The sequence below is a fragment of the Bufo bufo genome, chromosome 8 (assembly GCF_905171765.1).
Source record: "Bufo bufo chromosome 8, aBufBuf1.1, whole genome shotgun sequence".
Taxonomy (NCBI): domain Eukaryota; kingdom Metazoa; phylum Chordata; class Amphibia; order Anura; family Bufonidae; genus Bufo; species Bufo bufo.
In genome coordinates, this window is record NC_053396.1 from 21,042,480 (window position 1) to 21,066,484 (window position 24,005).

Below are 24,005 nucleotides of genomic sequence, written 5' to 3' on the forward strand. Positions count from 1 at the left end.
GCACTGGTAGTGTCAGACTGCACAGGGACACTTCCCCCAACTGTGAATACCGAGATGGACCTTTATGCATAACCTTCTAGTAGGAATTATGGATATAGGTCCATCTGGGTGTTACCAGTTTGGGGGGGGGGGGGGTGTCCCTGTACAGTCTTTTCTAGTAGGAATAATAGAGGAATGGCACAACATAGAGCCACAAGAATAGACATTCCAGAATGGTCATTTAATTTGGAATACAATTCTTTACTAAAACAGATATGTCCGAAGAGGTGACAGACCCTGGCTGGGGATATCCTGATGTATGGTGATATGTACGTTTTATATCACATATTCCCGGCCGCCAGGTGTGCAGTATGTTAGGAAGTTGCTATTTGAGCAATTCCTTTTTCGGAAAAAATGATTTCAAAGTCAGACTGTGCGCTTCGAACCAATCGCACTTTGCCGACATACAAAAGCATAAAACATCATAAATCACACAGCAGCCAACACTATGATGGCAGACATTAGCCATAATGCTTTGCATTCATTTCCCTGACCCCGTTTTACGGCGAAGCTTGCAAACAGTAATTAGCTTTTTGGAATGGTTCAGCCTCGTTATGCAGCGTATTGTGATCTGCATGAAAAAAGGGGCTAAAAATACATGTTTACATCATTCTCCAATCATTCCTCGGTTATTTAATCTCTACCAATGGGTTGCACAATGTTGACTGAATAAACAATGTGTATTATATCAAACCACCTCCTCCGAGCCAGAGAAATCTGAAGCACCGCGTATTTATAGGCTCCAAAGCAGATGGAAAATATGTACAAAAGAAAACAATGACACAGGGAATGGTAATTAACTCTGAGGACCCCGGGTGCTGCCTTCTCCTTCGTTCCAGGCGCTTAAGACTTGGCTGTGAAGTCACTAGCACTTGTATAACACAAGTGTGAGTGTGTTTGCAAGTAAGGGTCTAGTGCATAAGTATATAGGATCTGGGTGGCGAAGTTTCTTAAAGAAGCAGTGACCTCGAAATGGACCATATACGCATATGTGGTCACTAAATAGGAGGGTTGGCTGACTAGCTATTAAAAAGGACCTGTCACCATATTACAAAATGTGAATGGCTCATATGGGCTAAATAGCGCGGCTTCTGTGCACATGGCATTGTTTCATTTATCTGCCTGTGACCCGCCATTCTTGAGATATGTCCTCCTAAACTTACAGGGCCAAATCATTGCGGACAGCATGAAAATGGCCTGCTGCAGCATGATCTTGCAAGATGTAGAAAATCTTGTGTCAATATGCTATATACTGTCTTCAGCCAGTACATTTTCTAACTTAGAGTGGAGTGAGATGCTACCACTGAGAAATGTCCTGGTTGAATTTAGTATACAGCGTGGTCACAGAAGATTTGCTATATCTCATGGGATCATGCTGCAGCAGGCCACTCTGGCACAGCCTGCGATGAGGCTCATGGGATCATGCTACAGCAGGCCACTCTGGCACAGCCTGCGATGAGGCTCCTGGGATCATGCTACAGCAGGCCACTCTGGCACAGCCTGCGATGAGGCTCATGGGATCATGCTACAGCAGGCCACTATGGCACAGCCTGCGATGAGGCTCATGGGATCATGCTACAGCAGGCCACTATGGCACAGCCTGCGATGAGGCTCATGGGATCATGCTACAGCAGGCCACTATGGCACAGCCTGCGATGAGGCTCATGGGATCATGCTACAGCAGGCCACTCTGGCACAGCCTGCGATGAGGCTCATGGGTTCATGCTGCAGCAGGCCACTATGGCAGTGCCTGCGATGAGGCTCATGGGATCATGCTACAGCAGGCCACTATGGCACAGCCTGCGATGAGGCTCATGGGATCATGCTACAGCAGGCCACTATGGCACAGCCTGCGATGAGGCTCATGGGATCATGCTACAGCAGGCCACTATGGCACAGCCTGCGATGAGGCTCATGGGATCATGCTACAGCAGGCCACTCTGGCAGAGCCTGCGATGAGGCTCATGGGATCATGCTGCAGCAGGCCACACTGGCACAGCCTGCGATGAGGCTCATGGGATCATGCTACAGCAGGCCACTCTGGCACAGCCTGCGATGAGGCTCATGGGTTCATGCTACAGCAGGCCACTCTGGCACAGCCTGCGATGAGGCTCCTGGGATCATGCTGTAGCAGGCCACTCTGGAACAGCCTGCTATGAGGCTCATGGGTTCATGCTGCAGCAGGCCACTCTGGCACAGCCTGCGATGAGGCTCTTGGGATCATGCTACAGCAGGCCACTATGGCACAGCCTGCGATGAGGCTCATGGGATCATGCTACAGCAGGCCACTCTGGCACAGCCTGCGATGAGGCTCATGGGATCATGCTGCAGCAGGCCACTATGGCACTGCCTGCGATGAGGCTCATGGGATCATGCTACAGCAGGCCACTCTGGCACAGCCTGCGATGAGGCTCATGGGATCATGCTATAGCAGGCCACTCTGGCACAGCCTGCGATGAGGCTCATGGGATCATGCTGCAGCAGGCCACTATGGCAGTGCCTGTGATGAGGCTCATGGGATCATGCTGCAGCAGGCCACTATGGCAGTGCCTGCGATGAGGCTCATGGGATCATGCTGCAGCAGGCCACTCTGGCACAGCCTGCGATGAGGCTCATGGGATCATGCTACAGCAGGCCACTCTGGCACAGCCTGCGATGAGGCTCATGGGTTCATGCTTCAGCAGGCCACTCTGGCACAGCCTGCGATGAGGCTCATGGGTTCATGCTACAGCAGGCCACTATGGCACAGCCTGCGATGAGGCTCATGGGATCATGCTACAGCAGGCCACTCTGGCACAGCCTGCGATGAGGCTCATGGGATCATGCTGCAGCAGGCCACTATGGCACTGCCTGCGATGAGGCTCATGGGATATGCTGCAGCAGGCCACTATGGCACTGCCTGCGATGAGGCTCATGGGATCATGCTATAGCAGGCCACTCTGGCACAGCCTGCGATGAGGCTCATGGGATCATGCTGCAGCAGGCCACTATGGCACTGCCTGCGATGAGGCTCATGGGATCATGCTACAGCAGGCCACTCTGGCACAGCCTGCGATGAGGCTCATGGGATCATGCTGCAGCAGGCCACTCTGGCACTGCCTGCGATGAGGCTCATGGGATCATGCTACAGCAGGCCACTATGGCACTGCCTGCGATGAGGCTCATGGGATATGCTGCAGCAGGCCACTATGGCACTGCCTGCGATGAGGCTCATGGGATCATGCTGCAGCAGGCCACTCTGGCACAGCCTGCGATGAGGCTCATGGGATCATGCTATAGCAGGCCACTCTGGCACTGCCTGCGATGAGGCTCATGGGATCATGCTACAGCAGGCCACTCTGGCACTGCCTGCGATGAGGCTCATGGGATCATGCTACTGCAGGCCACTATGGCACTGCCTGCGATGAGGCTCATGGGATCATGCTGCAGCAGGCCACTCTGGCACAGCCTGTGATGAGGCTCATGGGATCATGCTGCAGCAGGCCACTCTGGCACAGCCTGTGATGAGGCTCATGGGATCATGCTACAGCAGGCCACTCTGGCACAGCCTGCGATGAGGCTCCTGGGATCATGCTGCAGCAAGCCACTCTGGCACAGCCAGCGATGAGGCTCATGGGATCATGCTACAGCAGGCCACTCTGGCACAGCCTGCGATGAGGCTCCTGGGATCATGCTGCAGCAGGCCACTATGGCACAGCCTGCGATGAGGCTCATGGGATCATGCTGCAGCAGGCCACTATGGCACTGCCTGCGATGAGGCTCATGGGATCATGCTACAGCAGGCCACTATGGCACTGCCTGCGATGAGGCTCATGGGATCATGCTGCAGCAGGCCACTCTGGCACAGCCTGCGATGAGGCTCATGGGATCATGCTGCAGCAGGCCACTCTGGCACAGCCTGTGATGAGGCTCATGGGATCATGCTACAGCAGGCCACTCTGGCACTGCCTGCGATGAGGCTCATGGGATCATGCTGCAGCAGGCCACTATGGCACAGCCTGCGATGAGGCTCATGGGATCATGCTGTAGCAAGCCACTATGGCACAGCCTGTGATGAGTGGACAACGTCAGATTGGGGAAGAAACTGCCCCAGGCAAAAAAAAGTGAAGTGGGTCACTTCAAATTTGCATATTAGGCACCGTAGGTTTAGGGAGACATAGCTCAAGATAAAAAATAAAAGAAACTATGCCCTGCTCAGGGAAGCAGCACTATTTAGCCCATTTAAACTGTTTACACATTTATTATGGTGACAGGTCTGTTGGCCTATTAGTTGATCATATAAAAATCCCCATACACATGCACACTCGTTTTGGCCAAGCATGCAAGTGTTTTCAAGGGGGTGAGGGGAGTAACAGGCTGCCAAAGTCCTCTAGAGGCGGCTTATCTCACCTGAGAACAAAAAGTGAAATCAACATGCAGACGAAGCCGACAGTTGACTAATACGTATGGCCACCTTTACCGTCATTTAGGCATTGGAGCAAATAGAAGAGTGTCAGCTCCAAGGCAGAAATTAAAAAAGGCAGATTCATGCCGCCCAGGGAAGGCACCTCTCCGGCTTCTCCGACTTCATAGTTCTTCATCATGAGGGAGCCTGTTGCTGCTTCATGTTGCATGTGGTTTGAGCAGGATAATTTTGCTCACGGGTTCCCTTTTAAATGGCCTCTAGTATAAGGTCAGGTTTTGCCTCCCAGGACAGAAGGGCTTCCATGTTCCTTTTATGGCACTCACATCTTCCTGTCTGAGTGCTTCACAGGTTCTCTCCAATCAGTATCAAATGGGATAAAAATCAACCAGGGATGACCCCCTTTCTGCTAAAGCCCCATAATGGCCGTACTGTCTGCCTCTATGGAAGATCAATCATTAAAGGGGTTGTCCCATGAAAAATATTCTACAGTTTTCAAACCATTACCTGGATCTGAATACTTTTGTAATTGCATGTAATTAAAAATTTAGCATAGCCACTAAGTTATTCAATGAAATGTATCTGTATAGCGCCACCTATTGTTTGTTTTTTTATGTCATTTCTTTGGCTCACTGAGATGGCCGCACATGCTCAGTTCCATCCTTCAACTGCCTCCTGAGCTGTGATAGGGAGAGAGGGGACACACCCCCTGAGCTGCAGCAGAAAAGACACTCCCCTTGAGCTGTCGGCTTGATATATATCTAGCAGAGCAATGAATGGGGAGATCTCTGGATCCATGTGAGGTCCGGGGCTGGTTCTAGCTTTGTTAAAAAGAGATTGTCATGTTCTATATGATGTCTGATTTTCATTTTTTTACATTAGTCATGGGATAACCCCTTTAAGACACAGTGCCCCAATCACTGATAACAAAAAAACGTAAAAGTAAAAAAGTAACATAATCTGCATTAAAAAAAAAATCACAACATTTTTGTGCAATGGCACACAAAAATGTGACATTTTCATGCCATTTTTAAAAAAAATAAAGGGAAATGACGTGTCCGTATGTCCGTTCCGCCCAAAAAAAAAGTATGCCGTTTGCATCTTTTGTGGCCCCGTTGAAATTAATGGGTTCGTACCGTTTCGCAAAATTGGGGAACGGATGCAGACCCATTCATACGGTCGTGTCAATGTGCCGTATGTCCTATTCTTGTCCTTTTTGCGGATAAGGACAGGCATTGTTGCAATGGATCCGCAGAAAAAACGGATGCAACACAGACCTCACACAGATGTCATCCGTTTTTTTTTTTGTGAATCCGTGTTTTTTGCGGACCACAAAATACATACGGTCGTGTGCATGAGCCCTTAGGGTCCATTCACACGTCCGTATGAATGGGCCGGCATCCATTCCGCAATTTTGCGGAACCCATTCATTTCAATGGGGCTGCAAAAGATGCGGACAGCACAACGTGCGCTGTGCGCATCCGTAGTTCCGTTCCGCGGCCCCACAAAAAAGACATGAATAGGCATTTCTATCACATGGCCGGTGTCCGCGTTTTGCAGATCCGCAATTTGCGAACCCGCAAAACACTTGCAGAAGTGTGAATGGACCAGGGCCCATGCACACGAACGTATTTTCTTTCCGTGTTCGTTCTGTGTTTTTTTTTGGGCGGACCGTATGCGGAACTATTCATTTCAATGGGTCCGCAAAAAAAACAGAAGTTATTCCGTGGGAATTCCGTTTCCGTATGTTCCGGAAAAAAAAAAAGAATGTGTCCTATTATCGTCCGTATTACGGACAAGGATAGGACTGTTCTATCAGGGGCCGGCTGTTCTGTTCCGCAAAATACGGAATGCACACGGACATTATCCGTGTTTTTTGCGGACCGCAAAATACATATGGTCGTGTGCATGAGCCCTTATTCTGAGTTTTAATATTATGACTTCAAAATATTTTGGAAGTGACGAGACCCTAAGAAGGGACGAAGGCCGAGACCCTTGGATTTTTTTGCCACCTTCTTGTCTATGTGGTGTCCTCTAGTTGGAAAGGATAGAGGGACAGCTGTCCCGTATTGCTGGGCCTTGTTTGTTTTCCTTTGGCTGAAGCCAGTCTGGAGCGGGTTCAGCGTTTGCACCTGTTTTTTGGAATGGAATTACCAGCTCAAAGCAAGGCACGCAGCGAAGGGTTGTCTGCCTCTGCCCTGTGCGACTGATGGCGTGCCAAGCTGCTCATCTCAGAGAGTACAGGTCTTGTGGCGAACCACCAACAGGCAGTGCACTTCAAAACACAGCACGAAATCAGATACCCGTGTTATATGTCAGACGCCGGGGACGAGCCAGCCTGCTCTCCCAATGTCACTGTGCGCCAGCCTGCCAGCGTCTGACTGTACCTGGGAAATCACCACGTCTTCTGCCAAGCAAGATTTTCGCTCTTTATTCTAATGAGATCTGAGCTTGTTGCATTATTCAGTTACCTGAAAACAGTTTTTTTTTTTTCTGTTTTTCGATCATTTTTACGTCTTAACCAAGAAGTTTTATTCAATTTTTATATATATATATATATATATATATATATATATATTATTATTACTCTGGGGAAAGTCGCTAATAGTGCAATTCCCTAAAAGAGTAGCAAATGTATTGAATGTATAATATTAAAGGAAACCCGTCACTAGATTTTTTTTGTATCCTGAGGAACTAGCATGGAATTTAAGGGAACCATACCACTGTTAAAGGAAGGTGTCATCCGAAAATGACCTATAGTTTTTTTATGTAAAACATTTTTAATAATTTTTCATGCTTTTAAAAAAAAAAAAAAAAAAAACATTTGCGTCACTATCTATACTTACAAAAAATCCTAAAATCCTGCAGTTTTTATGCTCAGCACCAAGTGTAATTTTAAGACACTTCCTGTTCTGTAGAGATCATTCTCAGCAGTTATCTCATTATCATCACTGGCAGGATAACAAGGAAAGATGATAGATAGACAGACAGACAAACATGCAGACATATAGGTAACACAGGATCTGCCATTCGCTATAGATTATGTCAGAGCTTACCTCTTCCCATCCCTGCACAATGTTACCTCTTCCCATCCCTGCACAATGACCTCTATACAGGTCAGAGGGATCAGAGAGGTGAGTGTGAGCTCTGCTATTTTTTTAAAACGATTTGTAGCCCATGCAAAGCTATTTTCTACCACTGGAAGATCCCTTTAATTGTAAATAAAAAAAATATATATATAGGTGATTCCCCTTAAAACTGCCTTTTTAGCATTATATATAAAAAGACAATGTAATACAGCATCCATGTGTATGTAAATTACTAGGGAAGAGAGAACGGTGCGGGCAGTGTGCAAGTGAAGCCAAGGACAGTGTACCCAGTCAAGAACCAGGACCTGATAGATAGATAGATAGATAGATAGATAGATAGATAGATAGATAGATAATAGACATTAGATAGATAGATAATAGACATTAGATAGAAAGATAGATAGATAGATAGATAGATAGATAGATAGATAGATAGATAGATAGATAGATAGATAGATAGATAGATATGAGATAGATGTAATAAATAGATAGATAGATAGATAGATATTAGATGAATAGACAAATTTAAGATAGATAAACAGAACATAGATAGATACAGATAGATAGATATAGACAGATATATATTAGATAGATAAATACATAGTTATGAGAGAGATAGATAGATAATAGGTAGATCGATGTAAGAAAGATAGATAATAGATAGATCGATAGGTAGATTGATATAAGATAGATAGATAAATATGAGATAGATAGATAGATAGATAGATAGATGATAGATATGAGATAGATAATAGATAATAGATAGATATGAGATAGATAATAGATAGATAGATAGATAGATAGATAGATAGATAGATGATAGATAGATAGATAGATAGATAGATAGATAGATAGATAGATAATGGATAATAGATAGATAGATAATAGATAGATATGAGATAGATAGATGATAGATATGAGATAGATAATAGATAGATATGAGATAGATAATAGATAGATAGATAGATAATAGATAGATAGATAGATAGATAGATAATGGATAATAGATAGATAGATAATAGATAGATATGAGATAGATAGATGATAGATATGAGATAGATAATAGATAGATATGAGATAGATAATAGATAGATAGATAGATGATAGATAGATAGATAGATAGATAATGGATAATAGATAGATAGATAATAGATAGATATGAGATAGATAGATGATAGATATGAGATAGATAATAGACAGATATGAGATAGATAATAGATAGATAGATAGATAATAGATAGATAGATAGATATGAGATAGATAATAGATAGATAGATATGAGATAGATAATAGATAATAGATAGATATGAGATAGATAATAGATAGATAGATAGATAGATAGATATGAGATAGATAGATGATAGATATGAGATAGATAATAGATAGATATGAGATAGATAATAGATAGATAATAGATAGATAATAGATAGATAATAGATAATAGATAGATAATAGATAGATAGATAGATAGATAGATAGATAGATAGATAGATATGAGATAGATATGAGATAGATAGATGATAATCAGTTAGGAACCATGAAGCAGTTTTCCCTTCTAACACCAGGGGGCCTGTGACTCCATGAAGTCCCCCATAGTGTCAGCAGGGTGAGATTTGGAGTGTGGTGCCTCCTAATTAATAAGTATGTTCATTAACAGATTAAAATGCAAATATGTCTCATTACACATGGAAAAAAGCTGTGATGAGGGAATTGTGCCGGCAGAGAACAGCTGAGGACAATTTGTAGAGTTACCTGAAATTAATATTACAAGAGCTTTCTGCTAATATCCCCTCACTCTAATAACATCTCCTATCAGTGCAATCAGTAATTAGTATTATTACCGCCTGGTTATTATGAAGTAGGATGTCTTCCAGGCCCTACAAGATGAAAGCCGCGATCTTCGCCACAGTGCAAACATCAGGCTTTATTAAAAGAATGAATAATTAATACAGTTTTCCAATGAAATCCATAAATCTACAACAATTTACCACTAATAAGTCAATCAAATCCTATACTGCTAAGTGCTTTACTTACTGAGGCCAGTTTAGGGACGGTTGTATTACGGTAGTACTGGTGATCCCATGTTACAGAGGATTGTCCGCAGGTCTACTGACCTGAATTCACAACATCACAGGGACTTATGATGCTGTGAGTTCCTGAATTCCGGGACCCTCATCTGTGTTACCAGCCTGTAATATGATCTGGCCTAAGGGATGCATCTACCTGTAGGCACCATTTAGAGTTACAGCTTTTATTACAGCCCATTCTCATCCAGAGCTGCATTCCCATTCTGCAAGCTGAGAGCTGAGCTCTACTTTCCCTGCATTCCCTACTAGTTCAGTGTCTTTATAGTGTATAGTGCTCCCCAGGCTTCTAGATACAGTGTGACTGTCTTTTGTTACGGGCAGTGGGTGTGAAACTGGTCTGACTTAGGGCTGGACCTAAGGGTGTTATCTTGGCCATCCCTTGGTTTTCACCCTTTTACCCATATACAGGGATCTGGACTAGGGGAGCCACCAGACCATCACCTCTTGGAATAGCCCTAGTGTAGTTGGCTGGGAAGCACTGAGGAGTTAGGCAATACCTGTAGTCAGGATACAGACAGAGGTCAGGTCAGGTCAGGCAGAGTATGTGCGAATCTGTGAAACTAGTCCGAGGTCAGAGGCAGCTAAGGGTCAATACAGGTCAGGTAAGGCAGCAGAGGGTCAGAGTCGGAAAACAGGCAGAAATCGGTACAAGGGCAGACAAACTGAACAACGCACCTTCACTAGGAACTAGAAAGCTAGATAACCTAAAACTCAGACATCCTTCTATGGGGGAAGGTGCTTTAAATAGCCACAGCCATAGGCTGGAACAGATCAGGGTGTGCATGCTCGTGGACACCCATGCATCCCCTAAGCACAGAGGCATATTGTAAGCAGGTTCAGGCCATGGCCTGCATGAAAAGGAAGCCACAGACCCCAGCAGAAGACTCGGGAACCTTGCAGCAACAGAAGGGTGAGCCCCAGAGTGCTACCATAACATCATTATGATTTTCAAACTCACTGCTTCCTGACTTTCAATTTTTTAGGATAGAAATCTGTCCAACAGAGATTTTAAAGGGGTTTTCCAGGCTTTTAATATTGATGACCTATCCTATAGATATAGATAGTGACACAGAAAAACTGAGCATAAAAAAATCACCCAAAAATATGTTTAACTAAAAAAAAAATTATGTAAACAACAGGTCCTTTTCTGCATTCCTTTTAAGCTATTCTTCTGTATCTGTAAGCACATTAGAATTTGTTTTTCTATTCTGTGTATATACTGTTTACTATAGGTTTTTAGACAGGTCTAAAAGTCATCAAAAATATCTTTACAAGTTTTTTCTACAAATTAGGCCTACAATACACTGAGAATATAAAATAAATGTAAACGAAAAGAAGAAAAATCGAACATAAATGTACATGAAGCTGATAGCAGGCGCCGTATCACCACCACCATTACCTATGTGGGACTGATAGGTCTGCGGTTTTAGATTTTCGGAGTAGTTAGCACTCATTGCTTGGTAATGGGTGTGGACCATCTACGGGATATGGCTCAATAAAAAAATAAAAAAAGGTGGTTTTGGGTCTGTTTCTTAGAAAAGCAAATGCAGCTTTATCTGCCTAGCTGCCGCCTCTGGCGTCACTGCGGTCATTTTTACCCAGTTGCGGGTTGCGTCGAAGGAGGCCAATGTGCATTAATCGGCAGACGGTACTTTCCTGGAGACGTCACTGCCCGCAATCTTGAAACAAACCAACGCAAAGGATTAATCACATTTAAAGCGACAGGCGCTTTCGTAGCAAAATGAATATCACAACCGGATGGGTCCAACACTGGATTTTCATGGTCTAACTTAACGGCGCAATTTAAGGACATTTTTGGGGGAAAAAAACACCAGTAAATATTAAATTAATAGGGGTACTAGCGGATTATGAGAATGGGGCCTGTGTTCCCCTGTATGAATGGAGCGGCGGACACGCATGTGCACTGCCAGTCCGTTCAACTCTTGGCTATCTGTAGCAGTCCCATAGAGCTGAATGGAGCGTCCATTCATTCTGGGAAACACGGCCCCCATTTTCATGTCTGGTGGGTGCCCCAGCAGTGGGGCCGCTGCCGATCAGACACTCTGTAACAGGACAATCCCTATAGCTATTTTAATATGTACTATACTATAGAAGTACTACTGTAGTCATGTGCTAATACTTTATCAAACGCCAGGCCGATCATACAGAGGTAGCAGATCCAAATTTGACATTAAACCGCATCATATGGGTCATACAGCTGTAGCAGATCCGAATTTGACATTAAACTGCATCATATGGGTCATACAGATGTAGCAGTGCTGAATTTGACATTACACTTCATTATATGGCTCATTCAGATGTAGCAGATCCGAATTTGACATTAAACTGCATCATATGGGTACGATGACAAGTCTGCTCATGTTCTAGTATATCATCATGCAATAAGACAAACTTGGCTCTGCTACATAACATCGATTTGTAATGGATTTAACTCATCCCCGATTCAAGTCATTTATGTCACAAGTAAAAAAAGAACATGTCACATGGACGGGGAGAGAAAGAGAAGGGCGACCAGGACCCCATCAGGAGGTGCAGCATTATCAGCTCCATAATGAATCGCCTCCCTAAAGATTAACCAGATTTGGCGAAGAAGAATAAAGGAGTCATCTGTCCGCACGGCCGGGGGACTCCGAATGAAAAGAAAGAATCCGGCCTCCCACCAGATTATACCGATCAGCTGCAGGATAAAGGAGCTGGACCCCCAGTAGATTAAACCAAACCTGGACAAAGATGGGAGGCCGAGACCCCGATTGATTCGTCCGAAAGGGAATTGGGACTTCATTTCCATACCGCCTGCGCCCTCCTGAATATCGCCGCTCTATGTTTACTAGATTAAGGCCCATTAATAAGAAAGCCTCCATTAATCTTCTCCTGCATTTCTTTGATTTGAGTCTAATTTATGGGCTGACAGATGTGTTTGTCTTTCTGTATGAAGTGGGGGTGGGGGGTTACCATGGAGGAGGCCCGGCATGTGAAGGGGGAGACCCCCGCATAAGCTATTAGATCGGGGGGGTTAATGGTGTCATCGGCCTTTCTGAGATGTTAAAAGAGCTGAGAACGGAGCAAAAGTGACAAACTTTCCCTTTAGAATATCTCTATCTATCTATCTATCTATGTCATATCTCTATCTATCTATCTTCTATCTATCTATCTATCTATCTATCTATCTATCTATCTATCTATCTATCTATCTATCACCTATCTCATATTTATCTATCATATCTCTATCTATATTCAATTCAATTCAATAAAGCTTTATTGGCACGTCCAAGAAAAACATTTAACATTGCCATTTATATATCTATATATTATCTATCTCTCTCTCTCTCATATCTATCTATCTATCTATCTATCTATCTATCTCATATCTATCTATCTATCTATCTATCTATCTATCTATCTATCTCATATCTATCTATCTATCTATCTATCTATCTCATATCTATCTATCTCATATCTATCTATCTATCTATCTATCTATCTATCTATTATCTATCTATCTATCTATCTATCTATCTCATATCTATCTCATATCTATCTATCTATCTATCTATCTATCTATCTATCTCATATCTATCTATCTATCTATCTATCTCATATCTCTATCTATCTATATTCAATTCAATAAAGCTTTATTGGCACGTCCAAGTAAAACATTTAGCATTTCAATTTATCTATCTATCTCTCTCTCTCTCTCTCTCTCTCTCATATCTATCTATCTATATATCTCGTATCTATCTATCTATCTATCTATATCTATCATCTATCTATCTATCTATCTATCTATCTATCTATCTATCTATCTATCTATCTATCTCTTTCATATCTATTATCTATCTATCTATATTTGTATCTATTTATTATTCTATTTATCTACATTTGTATCCAGTGGCGTAACTACAACTGACTGGGCCCCACAGAAAAGTTTTGAACGCCCCCTCCCCCCCTCCCAGCAACTACTTCACAACCCCCAACTCACGTGCAACCCCCACTCCAGTCAAGATTGCTCTCTCAGACAAGACCCGGCAGCCGTTCTGTCCGTTGTCTACACGTATATACTGTATATAATGTCATTGTATAATACTGTTGAGGGGGCCCTGACAATAAAATCTTTTAGTATTCCTCCTGAGGGGTCCGCTATAGCAACGCCCCTGTTTATATCTATCTATCTATACAATTCCAAATGATGTGAGCGGCACAGCGGTTGAATAGTAGTGGTGTGCCAGCGGCTGCGGAAGCGATCCAACATCCAATAAAGTAAAAATAAAAAATTCCTTGTACCTCCAGAAAAGTAAATCAAAGATAGTGTTACTGGGACTTTTCTCAAGCAGTGAAAAGTCCCAGTAAGAGGACAGATTTACTGTTTAGGAGGCCCAAGGAATTGTTTATTTTTATCTATCTATCTATCTATCTATCTATCTCATTATCTATCTATCTATCTCATTATCTATCTATCTATCTATCTATCTATCTATCTATCTATCTATCTATCTATCTCATTATCTATCTATCTATCTCATTATCTATCTATCTATCTATCTATCTCATTATCTATCTATCTATCTATCTCGTATCTATCTATCTATCTATCCCTCTATCTATCTATCTATCTATCTATCTATCTCATTATCCATCTATCTATCTATCTATCTATCTATCTATCTCATTATCTATCTATCTATCTATCTATCTCATTATCTATCTATCTATCTATCTATCTATCTATCTATCTATTATCTATCTATCTATCTATCTATCTATCTATTATCTATCTATCTATCTATCTATCTATCTATCTATCTCATTATCTATCTATCTATCTAGCTATCTATCTATCGATCTCATTATCTATCTATCTATGCATATTTATCTATCTATCATCTGTCTATTTTAATCCAAAAGTTTAAAATGATGAAAAAAAGAAAATGTATTAGTTAAAAATAAAATAAAGCATAAGCGGATATTTTACACATAACTCTCTCTGGGTACAAGTTATAGGAACAATAAAATCAAAGCTATAGTAAAAATAAAATAATTAAAAATAAATAATCATTTAAAATATAATATTAAAAATACTATGAGGAATATTCGTACTATCTATACTGTGTTTCTTGTAAAAAATATTATAAACATTTTGAAGGTAGATTTAAACATATTTTATTATTATTATTATCATGTAAATATTTACGGTAGATAAAAACTCAATCAGTCGGTATACATTCACACCCTCCCTCCTTATCCCTTACCTCTTTCTTCCTGGTGACGGTCAGATGATTTAGAAAAAAGTGCCCAAAACAGTCCCTACTTATACCGCAAGGAAACGCGGTGTCATCCCCATCATTGGCTGTGCCTCTGACCTCACGGAAATTGGACATTTTAGCATTTTACATGAAAACCGACTTCACTGCAATTTTGAGAGTTTTTTTTTCTTTTTTCTTGATGTTCTTAAGAAATCTATAGTTCATGTTAAGAAAAGGTTACAAAAATATCAACGTAACCGCAAGGGAAGAGAATGATCACTTCGAGGCAGAGCCTACAATGGATGGGTCTATTCACATACTCTTAATTATTTTTATTTTTTTCTTAGATTATTTTGGGTTTTACACTTTTCAGAACCCATTATAGACTTGAACGTTAGCTTGATCCAGCTTTAGCCAAACACCAGGTCAACTTTAGACTCCATGTGTGTAGACCCCGGTCCGTAACGATTTCTGCAAATTGTTGAGTTAGAAATCAAGTCCATTAACCTGTCCCTAAAGATATTGATAGACTATTGTTATGGTGATTTATTAACTTTTATGTTCTTGGGTGAGGAGACAACTTCAAATTTTCATACAGAATGTGATCCAGAATGTGAACGACAATCTTGGCAAGATCCTTCTTAGAGCAAAAAATAGTTTTTGTCTCAGTGCCAGCCTGGGGGACCAGGGGGAGGTAGAACTTTGTGGCATGCTTTGCAAGTTAAATGAAGATGAGTGATAACTCATTAGACATAATTTATTCTCAATATCTCTTTAAACTTTCCGGGCTAGAACTTCAGACAGGCTTCAACAAGCACTAAGGAGCCCAAGCCTAGTCATTTTAAAAAATCCAAAAGTTAATACAAAGTGAGTACAAAGAGAGATGTATCTGGAATGTTCTCCACTCATTTATAGACAGTAAAGTCTAAAAATGAGCGATGGTAATATAAGAGTATAGTAAGTCAATTTCCAATCTTTTTGAGGGTCTCTTTGAGGGTGAACAGAACGGAACGATGCCTCATACTCTATGACCGGACTATGAAATGTATCATGTACTGGACAATATAAAGTCATGTGTGGTTCTACTTACTTATGTCCAGTTCGGTGGACCATACCACCGTCTGGATGCATGGACCACCATTGATATGCATTGCGTTGGTTCTTTCACCACCAAAATATCCTTGTTCTAGAAAACAAAGTGAGATATTATGGGAAGGATAGGAGTAAACATCCAACAGATATGATAGGATATTGCTAGTTTGGTTGGATATTCATTGTTTTTGGAATTAACTAGTTTTGGGCTCTTCTCAATCATAAATTTCGATGGATAGACACAAAAATTCTAGGCCTTTAGGCAATGAATAGGTTAAATACACAATGCTGATGGCTTCCGAGAGCAACTGTGTGCTGAGCTTTAAAAAGGCTGACACAGCTGTCCCACAGGCCTGTTTCGGATGTCCTTCTAAGCCACCAACAAGAATGTTATTGAGGCAGCTCACTGACAGAAGAGGTCTCCTTTACAATAAACATTTCCTTAAATCCCGGCTTTGTCTTTTCCTTCCTGTGTCCTCACCTCTTTATTTAGAGCCATGCAATCCCATTCCGATTCTTGAATGTCCACCGTGCCTGGCTTCTTGGCCGGAGACTTCGCTCGTAGAGAGTGTGCTGCTTGAAGCGGACAGGGTGCTTCTTCTGGGCTTCATCTGGGCTCTTACAGACCTTCAGGTAAAGGCTCGGTCTTTTATCTCAAGAGTGCCCTTTCATCTTGAAGCCAAGAACTGACGTCATATCAAACCATTCTGCCTGACAGAGGGACACTGATTCTGCTTTATCCACACTGAGAACCTAGAATCGTAACTCTAGATTTGCTTTTTTTTTTTCTGTGTTTTTGTTTAAAAAAAAGTCTGATTCTGCGAAAAGTGATTTCTATCGACTGCATGTTAAAGTTAGAATGCAATCCCAGCTTATATGGAATATTACAAAGATTTAAAAAATTACATACTGTGTAATGGGGTTCTCCACTTTGGACAATACCTATCTGTCTGAAGGGTTCCTTGACTAGACGTTGGTTAAAAAAAAATGTTCTCCATCAATCAGCTCTAATCTGTGAGAAAAGCTGGCACACAGGTGAAATTAAGCATTACACAATGTCCATTAAGATCAATGGGTTGTGTATGTAACAGAGGACAGGACAGGTCCTCCATAATAAGAGACACTCTTTGCAAGTGATCTTCATCCTGGCCAGGAGATGACCATCCTTAAAGGGAATCTGTCTCCATGATTCTGCACTATTACCCGAGGTAATACATTAGTAATACGGCCAGATCATCTTTTTTATTTTCCTACTGCCCCCCGTTCTCCTACTGCCAGTGCTCAAAGCTGTGCTGAAATACACATGCGCACATGGAAAGGACTCATGCGCACATGCAGTCCCGACAGTGTAATTCAGTGCAGCTTTATACACTGACAGCAGGGGAATGGGGGACAGTAGGAAAGTAAAAAGTAGTAATCTGGACTCCGTGTATTACTGTAGATAATAGTCCAAGATCATGGTGACAGATTCCCTTTAATAGAGGACCTCCTTCTATTAACTCAGTATTTCCTAATAGGCTTATGAATTAGGCAGGGTGCTGAATCTCCTTAAAGAGAACAGCCCTGTATGAAGACTTACCGGATGTTCTCCATGGTATGGAGACTTATGGGAAACAAATATGCCAATAGGTATCTCCAAGGAAGAGAACCATCTCACTAGGGCCACCTCTTGGACGTGGCTTTCTATGAGGCAAAATCTGACTTTCCAACAAGCCTTGGGATTTGATAAGGGAATATCGCCAAGCCAAGCTTGGATATCTGTCTTGGTTATATTCCCTTGTCAAATCCCAAGGCTTGTTGGAAAGTTGGATTTTGACTCTTAGGGAGCCACTTCTAAGAGGTGGCCCTAGTGAGATGGTTCTCTTCCTTGAAAGAGACCTCTTTGCTAATAAGTTTATGAAATTGCTTGGGCCCACCTGGGTGAATTATTGAAGACCCACACTTTTGTTATAATAGAAGATTTCGACTTAATGTCCACTGTCTTGAACACACAAGTCATATCATCAGTAAATATTAACAGTTCATTAGTATTCATGGGGGTACTATTTCTCCTTATGGAGACCGTAGATGTAAGAATTTTTATAAGCCAGGCAATGCTTCTCTTTGTAAAAAAATATACAAATTAACTCTCTTTACAAAAAGAAAAGAAAGCTGGGCCTCTGATGACACCAGATATAGGGTAGCTAGCCCACTAGTCAATGCTTAACCTTTCAAATAGTCATAGCAAAAAAAAAAACTGTGGGACCAATTATCCAAAAATTATGCCAACTTTATTTCAATAGTATATATAAAGTATAGTGTATATATAGTGTATAGTGTGTATATAGTATATGGAGGTCTTGCGCTTGGGGCTTTTCTCCTTTTGGTCAGACAATGTCTTCAGGTACATCCCTTGTATAATGTGTCCATGGTTATACCGATATGCCACATTGTCTATACTAGACCTATGTTATATACTGAGGTTGGACGTTGGTTACTTCTCATCCACTTCGTATTTTTTACATAGTTATATTGGGTCCTATACTGTGTGCCTGATATGAAATGGTGGCTATAGCTTATTTTGCAGCAAGAGTTTTACACCATAATCCCTTATTGGGGTGGGTGGTGTATATTATTATTACTTTTGTTATAATTTCTCTTGTTTATTTATTTAATATTTTTTTGACCATTTTTTGTGAGGCACAGGGTGTAGCCTTTTATCCGGAGACTGCTATCACAGTTCTGCGGAGTAACATGGCTGTCCAATAAGGTTTTTGCCCCTCGCTTCTCTGTATAACCTTTTCCATCTTGCCCTTTTTCTCCATATTTTATATATACTATTGAAATAAAGTTGGTATCATTTTTTGATAATTGGTCCCACAGTTTTTTTTGCTATGACATTGTGTGTTGTCCCAGGTGGAGTGAAGTACTTTCGGCTTTAGACAGAGAGGTTTTGTAGGTTTATAACCTTTTAAATAGGCCTTGTGTCATAACCAGTTATGGCAGTTCTCCCTGCTGTACATTGATAAGGGGCAATCACCCTGAAACATCTGTTTGCAGATGAGGTGCTGGCTTAGCTATAATACTGTCTGTAGATGAGATGCTGGATTAGCTATTATTTAAGGTATCCTCAAGGCCTGTTTAAAAGGTCGAACATTGACATATAGGCTAGCTATCTTACATCTGGTGGCATCAGAGGCTCCGCATTCTTTTTTTTTAATTTTTTTTGCTTAGTTCATCCTGGACTTGTCTTTTCTCTTGAAGATGTTTTACTAGTCATCCAAGTGGCCTTATCAGTTGCAAAGCCATTTATATGACTAGAGCAAACGTCTTCAAGAGAAAATACAACATGTCCATTTGCTCTGACTTATTACTACCGCTATACCATGACCTGATATATCATATCATGACTGATACTTAGGACTCATGCAAACGACCCTATATTCAGTCAAGGACGGATCCGCATTTTTTGACCCATTAATTTCCATGGAGCCGCAAAAAATACAGACAGCACAACGGATGTTATCCTTGTGCTGTCCGCATCCATCTGCCGCATGTCTGGCCCGCCAAAAAAAATAGAACATGTCCTATTCTTGTCCAATTTGAGGACTTTTACAACAGTGCGGGACGGGAAAGTGCAGGAAGCACATGCACACAAAGCACAGTTTGGGGGCCACAAAAGACATACGGTCATGTGCTTGAGGCCTAATAGTTCACAGCCTTGCAGCAACTGACTTGCAGCTTCAAATGTAGGCAACTGCTATCTTTAAGACATCTTTGTAGATGGCAGCTTGGCATTTGCAACCACCACTCTCAGGTCTTCCAGACCACCACAGATCACTGTAACAAAAGAGTGGAAGTGCTTGCCTGGATGCCCTTTCCGGTTGTGATCTGCTTTGCATGGGTCTCCTCGAAGATGCAAGCAGGGCATTCTACAGACATATACTTTCAAGGAGCTCGTATACCGCTATCCCTACCTCTCCTAGGATCAGCTGAATAGACCCGATCACAGATTAAAAGGTACAGGGCTGAGCTAAGAGCTTCTGCCAATTATTAGAGGTCTCGATCCCTGGACCCTCACTTACTATGACATGAAGTTTTCTAAAACTAAGGGTGGACTTTACATGCAATTTTTTTAGTCTACAATTATCCTCATCCAAGAGGAAAAACTTCTACATTTAAGAAATTAGAAGTCTTCATTGTAAACTCTGGCTGGGGGCATCATTTTTGATGAAGTTCTATGTGAACGCTGAGGTCCTGCAAACATTTGTGGGAACCGTTGTCTGGAGAGTTGTTCTTGAACCACCACCTACCCATCACCCAACACTTTGTTTTTGTATTTTTGTGGCTAGTCAGATGATATGGATCAGCAAGAGCGAGACAAATACAGTGAAACGTACCATCAGCTAAGGTAAAGGGGAATTCCACCATAGTCTTGTGACATTTCATGACATGAGAGGTGAACCTGTACCCCCTCCCTGGTTCCACAAAAAAAGAAGCGTTTTAAGTGCTTTTTGTGAAGTGCCGATACTCTTTTAGGGCTTCTGTCACTCACAGTCCTGGCATCGCAGATACTGACAATGATTTTATTTTTAAAGGGTTTGTCCAGCCAATAATTTCTTTTAAAGAGGTCCACTATTACTCCAGGCGCAACGCCTTGTAGGGCTAGCTCAGCTGAATATAATGATATCTTTCATTTATATCCGATCTGTTCCTTCATTCTGGAGAAAAAGTCTTTTTAGTCCATATGCAAATGAGCAGTTAAGTGCACCAAGGGCGGGCCCAAGCCACTCTGTGCACCCTTCTTTCTCTTGATTCTTCTGCCTGACCCTCCATCTCTTTCTTGATTGTCAGGACAAGGTTCCTGCATAGTCATCGTGCCTGGCCCTGTCAATCAAGAAGGGAAGGAAGGGGCTCAGATATGTGACTTCTTAAACTTTTTGCGCAAATTGCATTTTTACACTGTTCTTGGGTGTGATCTGGGTAGGGTCACCTGCCGGACATCATTTATGCCAGTTTATTGGCGTAAAAGATGATGGTGTGCACCTCGTCATAAATTAAGCGCATCCTCCAGGACAGGTGCAGGGAAATATCAAGATCCTCAATGTCTCCATTTTTTGTCTTCATTATTTACAAAACAAAATGGAAAACCCCTTTAAAAATACGCATAAAGGTACTTTCACACTTGCGGCAGAGGATTCCGGCAGGCAGTTCCGTCTCCGAATCCGTCAAAACGTATGCAAGCTGATGGCATTTGTCAAACGGATCAGGATCCTGGTCCGTATGAAAAATGCATTGAAATACCGGATCCGTCTCTCTGGTGTCATCCGGAAAAACGGATCCGGCATTTATTTATTTTCCCATTTTTTTTGGTCTGAGCATGAGCAGACCGCAATGCCAGATCCGTTTTGCCGGAACACATTTGGGGCAGGATCCGGCATTTAATGCATTTCAATGGCAAAAATGTCAAGTGTTCCGGAATTTTGGACGGAGATAAAACTGCAGCATGCTGCGGTATTATCTCCGTCCTGAAAAGGCAAAAAGACTGAACTGAAGACATCCTGATGCATCCTGAACGGATTGCTCTTCATTCAGAATGCATTAGGATATAACTGATCAGTTCTTTTCCGGTATTGAGCCCCTAGGACGGAAATCAATGCCGGAAAAGAATAACGCTAGTGTGAAAGTACCCTAACCCTCACGTATCACAAGTGTGGCCTGGTTAATGATATCAATGAATCCGTCAAAAACATACACAAAGTCAATAATGGCTAAAGGTGCCAATTATTGAGATGACAATTCCTAGTGAACTTGCCCTGATCTTAGGCTTCATTTACGTAAAATAAATAAATATTTCCTGACGAGCGCTTTCGTCGTGTCCGCTATGTGTTTTATTGCTATGAACTTCGCGTGCTGTATTCTTGCTCTAGTTTTATATTATCCTTTTGGCCTTGTATATAACTTATTAGGAGTCCTCTCTCAAGTTGTCTTCTCAGCAATCCCAAAGCTGACCCATAGTAAAACCTATGTTTGTACATATATAGCAATTCCTATATTCTAGGTTCTAAGCCAGGAAAGGACCCCGCCCTCTGCGCCAATTACCGTCCGATCTCCTTGCTAAACGTAGATCTGAAGGTGTACGCGAAATTGATAGCCCTGAGGCTGTATACACAGGGAACAGGTTAGATTTGTCCCCGGTAGGGAGGCACGGGACAACACCTTGAAATCAATTGGTATCATTAGCAAGGCAAGACAGTCTGGAACCTCTCTGTGTCTTCTCTCAGTCGATGCCGAGAAGGCATTTGATAGGGTGAATTGGCAGTTTCTGTCCAGGACGTTGGGACACATAGGACTGGGGTCTAAAATGATAAGCAGGATTATGGCGTTATATGCCTCCCCCTCAGACCAGGTACGGGTGTCACGAGGGTGTCAAGAGCCACGTCTGACTCCATTATACCCGGGGTCAGGAAGTCACAGCGGGTGGCTGCGCGCTCTATGTCTATAGACAGTGCTGTTTCTTAATGGTAGCTTTCTGGGTTTACCTTGCAATCCTTTTTGGCTCACTCAGGGATCCGTAGCTTCTCCTCCTCAGCTGTTTCTTGTCCAGCAATCCCAACCTCCTTATATTCCCATCTCTCACTTCTCTGGTTGCCAGATATAGAGCTTCCTGCCTGGACTTCTATACTGACCCACAGGAGCTGTGTAGCTGAGATCCCTGGTTGTTGTTCCAGAACGTTACCCTCCGGATCCCTGTTGGGCTTTTGTTGTCTGCTGTGGTCGCCCACCTGGGATTATATGTTTTGTCTGTGTTGTCTGTCCTCTCCTTGGTGTTTCCCTTTAGTGTTAGTGGTGCGGACTAGTGTTCCCACCGCCCGGTTCACTACATAGGGCTCATCTTAGGGAAAGCCAGGGTTTAGGCACGTGATCGGCGTACGGGTGAGGAACCCGTCTAGGGACGTCAGGGCAGTCAGGTGCCAGCCTCAAGGTGAGTCAGGGGTCACCACCTTTCCCTCTCCCTTGGACAGGGCCTTCCCATTTCCCTCCCTTTGCGTGACGCCGGTCATTACAACGGGTTAACGGATTGCTCTCTAGCCCGTTTGAGATACGAAATGGGACCCGCCAGGGATGTCCCCTCTCCCCCTTTCTGTACATCCTATGTATGGAATCCTTGGCTAACGCCCTCTGATCTAACCAGTCCATCAAAGGCATACAAGTAGGACGAACTGAACATAAACTCTCTTTGTTTGCGGATGACCCCCTCCTGTACTTGTCCTCTCCAGGGGTCGGCTTACCCTCGGTCCTTCGAGAATTTTAAACCTTCGGCCGCCTTAGCAACTTCAAGGTGAATGTGCAAAAGTCTGAAATCCTGAATATTACTCTTCCACAGCGGGAGGTCATCCGCATCAAAGACGCGTTCTCATTTCGATGGGCTACTCTTTCCATAAAACACCTAGGAATTAGCCTTCCTGCCAACCCAGCTCACTTATACAAACTTAATTACAAACCCGTCATCAGCTCTCTCACAGCCAGTCTACAGAAGTGGTCCCCTCTCCCTAACTCGTGGTTTGGACGGATCAATGCCCTTAAAATGGATATCCTTCCTAAACTCTTATACTTGTTCCAGACGGTTCCATGTACCCTCCCACATACATTTTTTGGTCAGCTCTGCAGGCTGGCTTCACAATTTATATGGGCTGGGTTCCGAGCAAGGATTAGTTATGCTACCCTATCCCATCCCAAAAACATGGGAGGAGTGGGCTTACCGAATTCTAATTCTTACTATAGAGCAGCGATGGCAAACTGCGTCCTGGATCTTTTCCATCATCGGGAGAGTAAGTTATGGGTGGAGATGGTCCATGATTTGGATCCCTCCCTGGCGACTGGGATCTTCTGGTTGCCACTAGCACACCAGAAACAAATGCTAGATTCCAATAATCCGTCCCTTCTCCATATGCTAGCTAACTCCTGGGGTAAATTTGCGTCCAAACTTAAATTAGTCACGGCTTATGGGCCTTTAACGGTCCTTAGCACTTGTCCCTCCCTTCCGGAGGCCGTC

General features: G+C 42.7%; 1 protein-coding gene across 4 annotated transcripts in view; it reads right to left on the reverse strand.

Moving 5' to 3' along the window:
- FOXP3 (forkhead box P3) overlaps positions 1–16,548 on the reverse strand; it is a 43,816-nt gene extending 27,268 nt beyond the window's left edge. For 2 of the 4 annotated variants that reach the window (XM_040405914.1, XM_040405909.1), the window contains exons 1-2: positions 16,452–16,548; positions 15,969–16,064 (exon numbers count right to left, since the gene is read on the reverse strand). The gene's annotated coding sequence lies outside the window, so the exon portion shown is untranslated. Of the gene's footprint in view, positions 1–10,966; positions 11,006–14,884; positions 14,973–15,968; positions 16,065–16,451 lie in introns of those variants that run through there. The other 2 variants (XM_040405911.1, XM_040405912.1) reach the window with 2 other exon arrangements.
- Positions 16,549–24,005: the final 7,457 nt, after the last annotated feature.